At 51.1% G+C, this 15,178-nt stretch overlaps 1 protein-coding gene across 10 annotated transcripts in view; it reads right to left on the reverse strand.

Annotated features, from left to right (window-relative positions):
- CAMK2B (calcium/calmodulin dependent protein kinase II beta) overlaps positions 1 to 15,178 on the reverse strand; it is a 77,321-nt gene that overhangs the window by 57,205 nt on the left and 4,938 nt on the right. The gene's annotated exons all lie outside the window — the stretch shown is intronic.

The raw sequence follows: 15,178 nt of genomic DNA on the forward strand, positions 1-15,178 counted from the left end.
CGACAATCCTTAGTGTGGACACTGAAAGTGCATCAAACGGCACGAGGAAAACCTGACAGAACTGTAAGAAGTCGATGAGTCCACGTTCATGGTTGGAGACGTCACCACCCTCCATGGGAAGCGGACGCACCCAGCAGGCAGAAAACCACGAAGGCCGTCGCCACACTCGCCGGCACCCTCCGCCAGCTAGGTCTATGGGACATTGACAGAGCCTTCGCCCAGCAAGAGCGGAACACACGTTCCCAAGCTCACACACACATGCACCCAGACCACATTCAGGGCCATAACACACTGTAACACACTTGTTAGATGAGACGTCATACACATCGTGCTCTCAGATCACAGTGGGATCACACTGGAAACAAAAGCAGAAAGACCGCTGGAAAACCTCCAAACACAGGAAGGTCAAACTACACACTTCCAAAAAACACACCGGTCAAAGAAAAAAACTCAAGAAAAAATTTTAACTATTTTAGTTAAATGAAAATGAAAATAAAACTTAACAAAATTTGCAGGACTTACTAACATCAGTGCTTAGAAGAAAATTCAAGTCATTGAATGTATATGGTAGAAGAGAATACTTAAAACCAATAATCTAAGCTTCCACCTTAGGATACTAGAAAAAGAAGAGCAAATTAAATACAAAGCAAGCAGGGATGCCTGGGGTGCTCAGTGGGTTAAGCCTCTGCCTTCGGCTCAGGTCATGATCTCAAGGTCCTGGGATCCAGCCCCGAATTGGGCTCTCTGCTCAGCGGGGAACCTGCTTCCTCCTCTCTCTCTGCCTGCCTCTCTGCCTACTTGTGATCTCTGTCTGTCAAATAAACAAAATCTTTAAAATAAATAAATACAAAGAAAGCAGCAGACATAATAAAAGAGCAGAAATCAATGAACTTGAAAGCAGGAAATAAATAGAGAAAATCAACGAAACCAAAACTGATCTTTTGAAAAGATCAATAAAATTGATAAGCCTTTAGCCAGGATAAGAGAAAAGGAGAGAGGGCACAAATTACTAAAATCAGAGATCAAAAGGGGCCAACACCGACCCCCGGAAATTAAAGGATAATAAAGGATACGATGAGCAACTCTACGCCCAGAAGTTGGCGACACAGATGAGATGGACCAGCTCCTTGAAAGACATAATCTGCCAAAACTCACACAAGAAGAAACAGATGATCTGAAGAGGCCTATATCTGTTAAGGAAATTGAATCAATTAATAACCTTCCCAAACAGAAGGCATCAGGCCCAGTGGTGTTTGGCATAACACCAAATGGATATTCTTGTGGGTTCCAGTGGGTTCACTGGTGAATTCTACCAAACACTTGAGGAAGAAGTTATACCAATTCTCTACAATCTCTTCCAGAAAAAAAAAGAAGCAGAGGGACTATTTCCTAACTCATTCTGTGAAGCTATCATTACTCTAAAACCAAAACCAGACAAAGACATTATAAGAAAAGGAAACTACAGACCAACATCTCTCATGAATACGGATGCAAAAATCCTTAACAAAATCCTAGCAGAGTCCAACAATACACTCCACGGCCAAGCAGCAACGTCTCCCCAGCAGGCAAAGCTGGCTAGTTCAACATTTGAAAACCAGCTCACATAACCATCACACCCACTGATTTAAAAGGAAAATCACATGATTGTATCAACAGATGCAGCAGAGCCTTTGACAACATCCAACATCCATCCGTAGTAAAAATCTCAGCAAACTGGGAACAGAGCTACCGTAACTTGAAGAACAAACACTGCATTGGCTCAAGATATCAGAGTCTAGATGGCTTAAAAACAGGAACTTATTTTCTCACACTTCTGGAGGCCGGGGGTCCAAGATCAAGGTCCCTCGGGGTCTGGGCTCTTTTGTGAGCTCTCTTCTCTAGACTGGCAAGTGGCCACCATCTCCCTGAATGCTCACAGGGCCTTTCCTCAGTGGGTACACAGGAAAAGAGAGCCCGTAAACTCTCCGGCGTCTCTTCTCATAAAGACCCAATCTTATGACCTCAATTAACCTTAATTACCTCCTAAAGATCTTATCTCTAAATACAGTCCCACTTGGGGCTAGGGCTTTAACCTATCAATCTGGAGGGGCGGGCCACAGTTTAATCCTTAGCAAGAACCTACAAAAAACCTACAACTAACCTCATACTTTTGGAGAAAGTAGATGCTTTCCTCTTCAACATTGTACTGGGAATCCTAGCAGATTCACTAAGACAAGAAATGGAAATAAAAGGTATACAGATTGGGAAGAAAGAAATAGAGCTGTCTTTCTTTGCAGATGAATGATTACCTACGTAAAAAGTCTCCCAAATGGTTAAAAAAACAAAAACAAAAACCACAAATCTTCCTGGAACTAATGAGCGATTATAAAAAAGTTGCAGGATATAAGATTCATATATGAAATTAACTGCTTTTCTACACACCAGCAACAAGCAACGGAATCTGAGATTTAAAACGCTATACTGTTTCCATCACCCCCAAAAAATGAACTAACTATACTTAGGTATCACAAAACAGGTGCGAGATTTACAGAAGAGAAACTCCCAACTTCCACAAACGAGATCCAAGAACGAAATGAATGCAGAGACGTCTCAAGTCCATGGGTAGAAGACCGTCCTGCTGTCAGGATGTCTGTTCTTCCCCACGTGGCCTAGCTTCAACACAGTCCTGATCAAGATCCCAGAAAGAACCGAAACTGCTACTAAAGTCCATTTGGAGGCAAAAGACCCAGAGTAGCCGACACAAGACCACAGAAGAACAGAGTCGGAGGCTGATGCCATCCGGCTTCAAGACTTAGTAAGAAGCTGTGGTAATCAAGGCCGCGTGGTTTGGTGGAAAGAGAGATAACACATCAATGGAAGCAAACAGAGAGTCCAGAAAGGGACCCACACACGGAGTCAACCGACTCTTGGCGAAGAGTAAAGGCAAGCCGGCGGAGGAAACCTTCGCAACAGATGCTTGCTGTGCTTGCTGTGGTCTGAATGTTTGTGTTTCCCCAAATCCACACGTTCGAATCTGAGCTCCCAAGGTGAGGTCTCAGGTCTTTGGGAGGTGAGGGGGTCAGGAGGCTGGAGCCCCACCAATGGGACCAGCGCCTTAGAACAGAGACCCCGGAGAGATCTTGCCACACTTCCATGGCAGGAGGACACAGGGACAACAGCTGTCTAGGCTGTGGGCTCTCCCCAGACGCTACATGTGTGGGCACCATGACCTTGGAATTCCAGCCCCCCAAACCGTAAGAAATCATTTTTCATAAGCCACGCAGCTTGTGGTATTTTGATCACGGTAGCCTGAACAGACCAAGTCCTAGAACGACTCACTCTCCAGATGCCAGAAAAAGAGAGAGAGAGAATCTAGACACAGACATTACATTTATTACAAAAATTAACTTGGGGTGTCTGGGTGGCTCAGTGGGTTAAAGCCTCTGCCTTCAAGTCAGGTCATGGTCTCAGGGTCCTGGGATCGGCCCCCTCACCCCCGCATCGGGCTCTCAGCAGGGAGCCTGCTTCCCCCTCTCTCTCTGCCTGCTTGTGATCTCTCTCTCTGTCAAATAAATAAATAAAATCTTTTTTAAAAAATTAACTCAAAACGGATTGTAGACCTACATGTAAAAGGCAAAATTATAAAAGTCCTAGAATACATTGTAGGAGAAAATCTACGTGACCTTGGGCTTGGCAATGACTTTCTCAGATACGGTACCACAAGCGTTTCCATGAAGGACACAGATGACCGAATGGGCTTCACCAGAATAAAACTTCTGCTCCGGGACAGGTTAGGACACTGAGAAAATGAGCCACAGACAAAAGGAAGTATCTGCCAGACACACATCTGGGACTGGACTTGCATTAAAAACACACAAAGAATTACTGAAGTGCAACAGTAAGAAAAACAAACACTCCAGTTTAAAAATGGGCCGAAGACAGGCACAGACACCTCGTCCAAGACAAAGTAAGCACGTGGACAGACACCCCACGTCCAGTGTTGTCAGGGAAACGCAGATTAAAATGACAAGGAGATGGGGCGCCTGGATGGCTCGGTGGGTTAAAGCCTCTGCCTTCAGCTCGGGTCGTGATCCCAGGGTCCTGGGATCGAGCCCCACGTCGGGCTCTCTGCTCCGCAGGGAGCCTGCTTCCTCCTTTCTCTCTGCCTGCCTCTCTGCCTACCTGTGATCTCTGTTAAATAAATAAAATCTTTAAAAAAAAAAAAATGACAAGGAGACTCCGTTATGCCCCGATTAGGACGCCCGAGATCCAGGACCCTGACAATGTCCAGTACTGGGTGCAGAGTGGCGGGAGCGCCCTCCTTGCTGGTGGGGCGCAGACGGGTGCCGCTGCTCTGGGGGACACTGGGGATATCTCACCAACACTCTCTTACCATAGGGTCCAGCAATTGCACTACTGGGTATTTACCCAAAGGACCGCCCATGCCCCTGCCACTGTGGAGGCAGAGGGTGAGGGAGGGAGGGCAGGGGGACACGCACGGGACAGGAGAGAGGGCCCTGCTGAGGCTGCCCTCCATGCAGCCTGTCCGGCCACCCTGCGTGCTGCCTGCTCACTGTCCCCCGCTGTCCTTCCCCCCTTCTCTCCAGTAACCAACATTCTCCAGGACTCTCCAGTGACAACTACACTGGGTCCTCGCAGAAGCCACGGACCGAACCCAAGCACCAGGGATGCATCAAGCAAAGACCAAAATCAGGACAGAGGCAGGACAGGAGAACCCCAGCACCACCCAGGACGGCTGCTCCCCCCAGGCTGGCTAGGTCAGATCTTTGTCTCTGGCATTCCTCTCCTGTGGGCACCGGGAGGCCTTGGCCAATCCAGCACCACCCCCACCCCCGGCTCCCAGGGCCCATGTCCCGGGCAGCAGGAGGGCTGAGCCTGGAGGCTGGCGGTTCGGCCAACAGGGAGAAGCATCTGTGGGCCCGAAGCCCGTAGTGGACCCAGGGTGAGGCAGCGGGGCTGGGGCTGATGGCATCCCTGTGTCCACAGGCCACCAGAGGCTTGCACCTCCTTCTCTGTAAGCGGTCTGCTTCCACTGTCAGCCCCACGTCAGTGGGAAGGAGGCTGTAGCAACCCCTCTGTGGGGGGCCATCACCCCTTCACAGCTCCACCTGAAGGGGGCAGGTGCCTCACATGTTTGGGAGGGAAGCAGCAAGGTGAGTTCTGGGCTGTCCCTTAAAATGTACCTGGACACTGCGTCTGCTTCCAGACCCCGGATGGCGGGGATTCCAGTTTGCTGTGGAAACTGGTCATCAGCTGTGGGCCAGGCACAGAGGCAGTGACACTGGGACAGGATGGGTAAGCCCAGCCAGGCTTGGAGCCTCCACCACACGGCCCTTCTGGGCCTTACCCAGGCCCTCGCCCTGCCTCAGGGTGCCTACACCCCGCCCTGACCTGTCCCCATGTCCACTCTGCAAGGCATGGGACAGGTGAGAGAGGCAGAGAAAGGGGGGGTGTAGGCTCTGGCCACAGCCCAAGGACCCAAGAGGTCCTCCCCCTCAGAATCCTAGTCCAAAAGGAAAACTCCAGTGGGGCAAGGCACACACCCCGAGGGACCTGTCCATGGTCTGTGGCCTCCATGGACCATCAGGCCCGGTGGGCCCAGGAGGGTCCAGCAAAGGCCCCGAGGGAGCAGGTGCATAGGGTCCTGGGCAGCAGGTGCTGAGGCTGCCTGCTCTGCATGGGGATAATGACAACACGTCCAGCTACTGAAATCTCAAGAGATGGTGCCCTGGCCTGCAGCCCACCCTGTGCCTCCATGTCCCACTGCATGCCCAGGGGCTGCCCCCAACAGTGCCTGAGCCTGGCTCCATGTCCTCGGCCCTGGGATGGGCCCGGCACCCTCCCTGGAAAGGGGTCTGTGTCGCTGCCCCACTAGTGTGACCAAGGACAGATGCAGAAGCCCACCGGGAAGAAACAGGCCCGCCACAGTGATGGCTCTCCACAAAACGGCACCCGGGACTTCTAGTTGGGGCTCCGCAGGGGCCCAAGACACAGCCACCCAAAAACACAGGGCCAGGCAGTCAGGGACAGGGACAGAGCTAAGCCAGACCCCTGGAGAGCCCTGAGTGACTGCCCAGGTCACTCCTGCAGCAGCCCCAGAGGACGGACAGCAACAGGGATGGCCAGTATCTCCACTGGCTCAGGGGACACACTGTGCGCTGCGCACAAGCCCCCCGAGCTGCCCAGTGTCTACTGCACGGCGGCAGAGGCCGGAGGGGTGCGGGAACTGACAGTGACTTGGGCTTTTTCCTGCAAGGTGTGTTTCAATTAAAGCTTTAGGGACTTGTTTTTGTTTTATGTTTCAGGTCAAGCAGAAGTCAACCCTCTTTAGTTTTCTTCTCAAAGGGTACAAACATCCGTGTGATCGGCTTAGGGGCCCTGAGCTTCTAACAGGTAAGCTTTGTGGCAGGCCTCGGAGCAAAGGTGTGGTTTTCCACAGAACCAACACACGGGGTCAGAAGAGACCCCAGAAAGTCCCTGCCCCAACCCTCCTGGTTTATAGAGGACTGAAACCAGCGACATTCGATGGAGGCCCAGGGCCACACAGCCCAGTGTCACACAGTTGTGGCTAGAAGGAGGACACCACGTGAATGTCTTTTAAACATGTCCTGTGCACAACCTGTTCACGGCAGCTGGGAGACAAAGACAACCGGAATGTCCGGCAACAGATGAACAGAATGTGGTCCGTCCCCAGCCTGGAAGAGGAAGGACCCCCTGACCCACTCCCGCGTGGCTGACCCCGGAGGCTGCCACGCTGAGTGGAAGGAGCCGCACACAGAAGGACACGCTGTAGGGTTCCAGCTCTGGGAGATGCTGGGAGGCATCCAACCCACAGGGCCGGAGAGCAGACGGGGGCAGCAGCGCGGGGGCAGGGGATGGGGGCTAGTGTCTCCCTCGCGCGGGAGAAAGTTGTGGGGACAGACCGTGGTGGTGGCCGCCCCCCAGAGTGGATGTGCTCAATGCCACTGAAGCGTGCACTTTGAGCCAGTGAGGACGGGGAGAGTGACCTCGCAAGCATCTCACAATAGACTGTCCTTGTGCTGTGCGCAGCTGGGTCTCCGAGAAACAATCAGGGGGAGGGTAGAGGCTGGTGCTTGTAACACTTTCTTGACAACCAGGTTTTTCAGAAGACTTCCCTCCACACGCATCGGAAGAAGGCGGTGGGGGTCCGGGCAGAAGGCCAGGAGGGGACGGACGGCAGCAAGCATCTGTGGGGGCCTGGCACGGGCAAGGTGGCGGCTGGGCCCCATCGGCAACCCGGTTTGGGCACAGAGGAGCGGCCGGTCTACAGCGCCAACCACGCTCGTTGGGGGCCGGGGGTCTCTGGCTCTGAGCCAGCTCCTCTTCCCAGCCCCCCGGGGAAATGCTGCCGCCACCAGAGGCTTCAGGACCTGGGATGGCACACAGGGGACATGCCACAACCTGGACTGGGACAGGAGGCCACGCAGCCAGCTCCTGGCATGCTGTGCGACCCACCCTCACGACAACTGGGGCTCTGAGGCGCCCCTGTCCACCCACAGCCCCACGGCCAGCCTGTGCGAGCCCCGCGAGGCCCACAAACCCACAGGCTGTGCAGAGTTGGGGCCCGGGCACCTGGCCGGCTCCATATGGGGCAGGACACACTGCTGTGTGGGTGGAGGCTGACACCCTATCTGCCCGACATGGGACAGCACAGAAGACTCGGATGAGGCCAGGAAGCAGACATCCTGACACTCGAAACAGCAGCTCAGCCCCGACGGAGGGACCTCGATGCCCAGCGCAAGGTCAGGGGCCATGAAGCCCGCCACACCCCTTCTGAGGAGAAGCTATGGTCCCTAGGAAGGCATCAAGGGGGGACTCCGAAGGACCCTTCAAAGGCAGGGAAGGGGGAGGGACACAGAGGGACAAACCCGGCCCCCAATCCCCCAGCAGGGAGGGGAACGCCAGTCCGTTGGTCGGCACACTCTGAACTGCTGTGGGAAGAGACAGGGGAACACCCCCCACAGGGCAGACCGTCCAGCAGGGTATCAAGACAGGCGCTTGCTCATGTCCTCCAGGAAGTGAAACGTGCCGTCCCAGCTGGGCACCTCGAAGTTGTGTACCTCACAAGTCGCAGTGCTGCCACAGGACCCCAAGCAGACCCACCGGGGGGGGGGGGAGCGCAGACGAGGGCCCCTGAGGAGCAAGGCCCTGGCCCGGGAGCCCCAGATGGCACAGTCCAGGGCTAGGGAGGACAGAAGCCACTGGAGCCCCGGGACGAACCCCGAAGGCAAAGTATTTCGGAGGACCCCTCCCTGACACGTGCGTCCACCTGGCAGCTTCACTCAAGACAAGAGCGCCCCAGCTCAGGCCCTGCTCTGGGGAGGCTGGGGGGAACCTCGGAGGGTGCTTGGGGACAGTGGGAGCCTGGAGGATGGGCAGGGGGAGTAGAGAGGAGGTAAGGAGAGGTACAGGAAGGGAGAAAGAAAGGAGAAAGCCCTGCTGAGGACCCAGAGAGACGACCATACATCCAGGAATAACAGGACCTGGGGTCTGGGCTCCCTGCCGCCCCCACTCCAGCCCTCCTGGCCCCGTCATGGCCAACCCTGCTGACAGCAATCCCCTCTCCGAGGCTGGTCCCACACCCCCTGGGACCCACTCTTCCTGCTCCCCAGGGAGCCTCGCCCTCCAGAGGCAGGAGCACAGGCCTCCCACCACCCCGGTGCCTTCCAGAACCAAGACACGTGGGCCTTGGCCCCAGTCTCGCCGCTCTGCTTGCTCTGAGACCGCTATGGACCAGCGCCAGCCGGGCCTGGCTTCAGAAACACGGAGGACAAGAGGCTCCGGCCTCCGCTGCCTCCACCGGCGCCCCAGCAGGCAGAGGGCCATGGGAACGGCTCACATCGGCTGGGCCACGGCCCCACACGGGCACGGCGGGGACAGCGCCAGGGAGCTGCGAGCCAAAGCCGCTCTCACTGCAAATCTCACTTCTCGGCAATTTGGGGGTTGAGAGCCAGATGCTAGAGTTCTCTCTTTTTTTCTATGTTGGTTTTATTTAGGTTTAAACATCTTTATTGAGATAGAATTCATGGACCAAACAATTCACCCACTTCAAGTGTATAATTCAATGGTTGTTACTATAGCACAGAACCGTCCGTCCGTCACCATGGACGGTGTAAGCTAAGCTCACATTCCCATCACCCGGCATGCGCTGTGCCCCCACGCTGCCCTCTGTGCCCACGAGCCGCCTGCCCCAGATGCGTCAGGTAAAGGGACCATACGACATGTGGGCCTCCAGACTGGCTTCTCTCCACATTCCCTGGGCTGTGCTGCCGTGCCGTGTACTGAACACACTAGACCTCATCTCTTCTTATGCCAAGGCTTCACAATCACGTGGACACGGCCTGCTCTCCTCACCCATTCATCAGTCGATGGGCATTCGGGGGGCTTCGACTCTCTGGCTGTTAGGATTCCGGCTCCAAGGAGCAGGATTCTATGTGGACCTGTGCTTTCCTTGCTCTTGGGTACATGTCTAGGAATGGAACATTTGGAGGAACGGCTTTCAAGGGCAGCTGCGCCATTCCACGTCCCCAGAAGCAGCGTGAGGGCTCCAGCCCCCACCCTCGCCAACGCTGGCCACTGTCAGCCTTCGTGGCACTCGCCATCGAGTGGAAGTGAGGTGGGGTCTGCGTGGTTTTCGCTGGCATTTCCCCAAATGCCTCTCTTCATGCACTCCTCGTGCACTTGGACATCTTCTTGGGAGAAATGTCTATCTAGGTCCTTTGCCCAATTTCTGATTGGGTTGTCTTCTTACTGTTAGACAATACATTCTTGGACTAGTCTAAACACGAACTCCTTATCTGATATGTAATGTGCAAATATCTTCTTCCGTTCTGCAGATTATCTTCTCACTTTCCTGAGGGTGTCCTTGGAAACACAAAACTTTTTAATGCTGATTATGTCCTCTTTTTCTTGTTGCTCATGCTCCTGGTGTCCTACCTAAGAAACCATTCCCAAATCCTGGATCACAAAAATTTACTCCTGTTTTCTTCCAAGAATGTTATAGGTTTAGCTCCTACAATTAGGTCTATGATCCATTTTGAGATCATGGTGTTATGGTGTTAGGTAGGGTTCCAACTTCATTCTTTCGCACATGGACACCCAGCTGTCCATTTGTTGAATGGACAGTAATCTTTCCCCATTGAGGTGTCTTGTTGTCCTTGCCAAAAATCCAACGATAAGATACATGGGTTTATCCCAGACTCTCAGTCCTATTCCCCTCTATTTACCCTTATGCCAGTACCCATACCGTCTTGATTGCCGTGGCTGTATAGTTTTTTTTTTTTTTAAGTATTATCTACCCCCAATGTGGGGCTCAAACTCACAACTCAGAGATCAAGAGTCACATGCTTCCCCGACTGAGCCAGCCAGGCGCCCCTAGTTTTGAAATTACCAAGTGTAAGTCTTTCCACGTTGTCCTTCCTTTTTAAGAATATTCTGGCTCTTTCTGGGTCTCCTCACATTTCTATATGAATTTTAGGATCAACTTGTTGATTTTTTTAAAGGCAGCTGGAACTTTGACAGGTATCACATGGAATCTGTAGGTCAGTTTGCAGTGTCCAGCTGTCTTAACATTCAATCTTCCAGTCCATGAACATGGGATGTCTTTCCATTTCCTTATGTTTTCAATTTCCTCCAACAGTAGTTTGTGGTTTTCAGTGTTCAAGTTCTTACACTCCTTTTATCGACTTATTACTCAGTTTTTTATTCTTTTAGATATTATTGTGAATGGAATTATCCTAATTCCTAATTTTATCTTGGGATCAAACATTGCTAGTGTAATAAAATATAATGGAATTTTATATCTTCATCTTGTGTCTTGCAACTCTGCTGAATTCATTTTTAGTTCTGATCATCCTCCTGGGACTTCCTTAACATAATCTATATATAAGACCATGTCAACTGCAAACCCAGAGATGGGTTTACCCATTCCTTTCCAGTACGGGTGCTTTCATTTTTCTTGCCCAGCTGTCCTGGCTGGAACGTCCTGCACGTGTTAACAGAGGTGGAAAGAGTAGATATCCTTGTCTTGTCCTGACCTGACATTGACCTTGGGAGAAAGCATTCAGCTTTCATCGTGCAATATGTCAGCTGTGGGTTTTCCATAGACGACCCTTATCAAGTTGAGAACATTCCTTTCTATTCGTAGTTTGTTGAGTATTTTCACCAGGAAAAAATATCAGATCTTGTTGAATACTTTTCTGATCTATTGAGATAATCAGATAATCTCTCTGCTTATTCTATTAATATACTGTATGATGGTGACTGAATTTTGTATGTTGAACCAACTTCCCATTATAAACTTCCTTGTTCATAATCTATAACCGTTTTCTATGTTGCTAGATTCATTTTGTTAATATTCTCTTGAGGATGTTGCATCAATATCCATATTAGTTTTCTTTCTTATGGGGTCCTTTTCTGGTGTTGGTATTAGGGTATTACTGTTTCCACAGAAGGAGTTGGAAAAAAATTCCTTCCTCTTCTATTTTTTTGAATGACTTTGTGAAGGACTGCTATTAATTCTTCTTTAAATGTCTGACAAAATTGACCAGAAGCCTGGGCTTCTCTTTGTGGGAGATTTCAAAATTTCTCGCTCATCAATGAGTCTGTCATTGTTATAGTCCTATTCAGATTTTTTGTTTCTTCTTGAGTCATTTTCAGTTACTTGTGTCCTTCCAATAATTTGTTTCATCTAAGTTATCCACCTTGGCACACACTTCTGCACAGACTCCCTATAATCTTTTCATTGCTGTAGGGTCAGTTGTATTGTCCCTTTTTCATTCCTGATTTTAGCAGTTAGCATTTCTTCTCCTTTGACATGCCCCAACCACCCCTTTTACAGCTATAGCCTTCCTCCTAAATGGCACTTCCGAGTCTCTGTACTTCTTCCTGGAGCAGAGGTATTAATCACCTTCTACCACGTCATAAAATGTGTTTAGTGTTTATGTCTGTGACTTGCCTCCCCGACCAGTATAAGATCCTTGGGAGCAAGTACCTTTTTTCACGACTTTTCCCCTGCACCTAGAGAGTCTCGTAAACAGTTAAGTGTGCTAGCAGACTTACAGTTTGAGGAAGTCTGCAGAAAAGCAAAAGAAACCAGAAAAGTTGCCAAATAAATAAGTAAATAAATGATGGCCTTGATGCCCTAGACATGCCCTGTTCAGTGTGTGACCACAGCCTACAAGCAGCCGTAATGACCTGAGATTGGTCCAAATGGAGATGCGCTGTAACATGCAAAACAGACTTCAAATACATAATATTTTTTTTAATATAAAATACTTAACAATAACGTTTGCATTGATTTGTGTTTGCATTATTTGTGTTGAAATAATACTCTGGATACACTGAATTAAATACATCTGCTTATTAAACTTCCTTTCATCTGTTCCTATTTACTTTAAGTAGTAGAAAAATTTTAAGGACCCATGTGACTCACATCTGTGTCTCTTCTGGACAGTGCTACTCTAGGCAAACAGGATCAGGAGTGACATGGCTGCGTGTTTGGAAAAAGGAGGCCAATTCCCCACCCGTGGTCAGGAGAGGCTCACACAGAGCCCAGGGAGGGGGAAGGAGCCTGGGTCTGCCCTCGAACCTGTGTCTGCGCAGCCCGCTACAGCACCAGAGACCTCATGCCCCTTGTGTCTGACCCAGCGGGTCTGGGGTGGGGTCCTCACTGTGCAGCCAGAGCTGGGAACCGCTGTGTTGGCCATCTCTTTGGCAGGTGCACTCCTCACTAGACAAGCACTCTTTACCCAGAAAGCCCTTAACAGATGGCATGGCATGGGCACCTGGGTGGCTCAGTCAGTTAAGCATCTGACTCTTGATCTCAGCTCAGGTCTTGATCTCGGGGTCATGAGTTCAAGCCCCGTATTAAGCTCCACACTCGGTGTGGACCCTACTTAAAAAAAAGAAAACAGGGGTGCTTAGGGGGCTCAGTGGGTTAAGCCTTGGCCTTTGGCTCAGGTCATGATCTCAGGGTCCTGGGATCGAGTCCCACATCTGGCTCTCTGCTCAGCAGGGAGCCTGCTTCCCTTCCTCTCTCTCTGCCTGCCTCTCTGCCTACTTGTGATCTCTGTCTGTGTCAAATAAATAAATAAAATCTTTTTTTAAAAAAAGAAAGAAAACAGAAACAGATGGCCTGGCTCAAACCAACGACTGAGAACCAGGCTGCACCTCAACATACAAGAACAGGAGCTACATGAAGAACTTTATTAGACATGGAAAGAATGTTGCAAACCCTCGAGGTCAAGTCCACAGCAGGCGCCTCTGAGAAGCCCACCCTGCAGCCACACCTCACCAGGTAACAAGATGGCGGCCCTGCAAGTCAGGTGTCTGAGCGTCCCTGGGACCAGCAGCACCTCACAGGGCGAGGGTGCCAATGTGCAGCCTTCAAGGCCACTGCACTGGGCACCAACCAGGTGCCTGACTCCAAGCCCTGGAATTCAGGGTGGGCTGGGGAACGGAGAGGCGGGATGGCCCCATGGCTCCTGCTGGAAATGCGCACCAGCCAAGAAACTGGCCCCCATGGAGGGTGTTACCTCAGGGGGGACCCGGTCACTCTGCTGTTTGAGGTCAGGCCCCCACGAGCTGCTCGTCAAGTGGAAAGGTGGTGGCTCTGAAATTAGTCCGCCCCGCCCCCCGTGGAACAGAGCGCTTTATGCTTCCTCCATAGAATTTTCTTAAATCTTTGCCCAGCTATTGCCAATCTGTTGCAGAATTCAACGAACGCCTATATCTGGCCTAACAAAGAATCACAGCCTTAGTTATGTCAGGATCATTATGTCCGCGCAGAAGAATGACGTGTGGAGGGGGCAGAGCCACTGGCCAAGCTAGCAGCCCACCACATGCCAGGGGACAAGGGGCCCCCGGGACTGGGCAGCAAGTCCTGCCACTTTAACATACAAGGATGTTTTTATTTTAAATAGATTCAGACTTTTATAGGAATAAAGTATACATTTCTATGTAATATGCCAATATGATAATTTTTGGAAAACCAAGTTGATACATAATGCATTTTTATGTTTCTACACTAACAAAGTGACTCGCAGCTGTGAAAGATGCTTTAAAAATCAGATTCCATTTTTGTGGGAGAGAAAAAGGGAATTAAATTTTTTGAAAATATATTTGAAATCTCCAGAAAGGCCACATCTCATGCCTTGAACCAGGGAGGTGGCCTTGGAAAGCAGAGGGAGGGATAGGATGCACCCAAGGAGCAGACACCGTTCCCGTCACCTCCACCCTGTAGGTCCTGTTCAGCACCTGTTAAACCCCAGTGGAGCCAACACGGGACCCGCATGGGAACAGTGTCTTTTTAGGTGTAAGAAAAAATCTCTCTCCGTTAGATGAGATAAAAGAGGGGAGGAATCTGGTCTTGGGTTCTTTTTGAAAGGGGTCTCTGTGCCCAGCCAACAACAGACGAAACCCATCCTCTTTCCTGCGTAGGGATCACGCCCTCCGAGAAAGCGTGGGAGCCTGCGTATCATCCCCCATCATGCTTATCAGAGGATGGGTCCCATCTTCGGCTTAAAAACAGCAGCCAGCTCACCCTGTGTGCGATGGACAGACACGGACGGGCCCTGAGCTGTAGGAAAACACTCAGACTGGAGGAATACGGGTGTGAACAGGTGCCAGAAGCAAACAAACTACAGAATCACATGTACGGTGATTCCATCTGTGTTTTTAAAATCAGATACATGCATGACACATACTGCTTGTGTGTACATGAGCACGTGTGTCCTCACGCCGACGCTGGTCTGCCCAGGCTCCTCTGGCTGAGGAACCCATCGAAGAGTCACTTTCACTGCACACACATGTATATTTACTTCCCTTTATGAGAAGATATTGTCCTTGCACTTTAATTAATGCAATAAAATCTCTGTTTGCTGGTCCAAACAGGGGCAGAGTGTTGGCTGTCATGGAAGGACAACCAAAGGAAACGAGGCTTTTACGGAGAGGAACGGGGTGGGGGCCGGGGAAGCACAGCGGGCATGGTGAGCCACCGGCTGAAGGCAGGCGGGTCCCGAAAAGCCGAGGGTCAGAGTCGACCACAAGCAGGCCGTGAGTCAGCAGGTGGAAAGAACAGAGTGGGGGCATGAGCTGCCACGAGGAGCAGAAGGCGGATGTTGGAGCCCACTACCTGGATTCGAATCTGGGTCCACGC

This window comes from Mustela erminea, chromosome 11, assembly GCF_009829155.1.
Source record: "Mustela erminea isolate mMusErm1 chromosome 11, mMusErm1.Pri, whole genome shotgun sequence".
Lineage (NCBI taxonomy): Eukaryota > Metazoa > Chordata > Mammalia > Carnivora > Mustelidae > Mustela > Mustela erminea.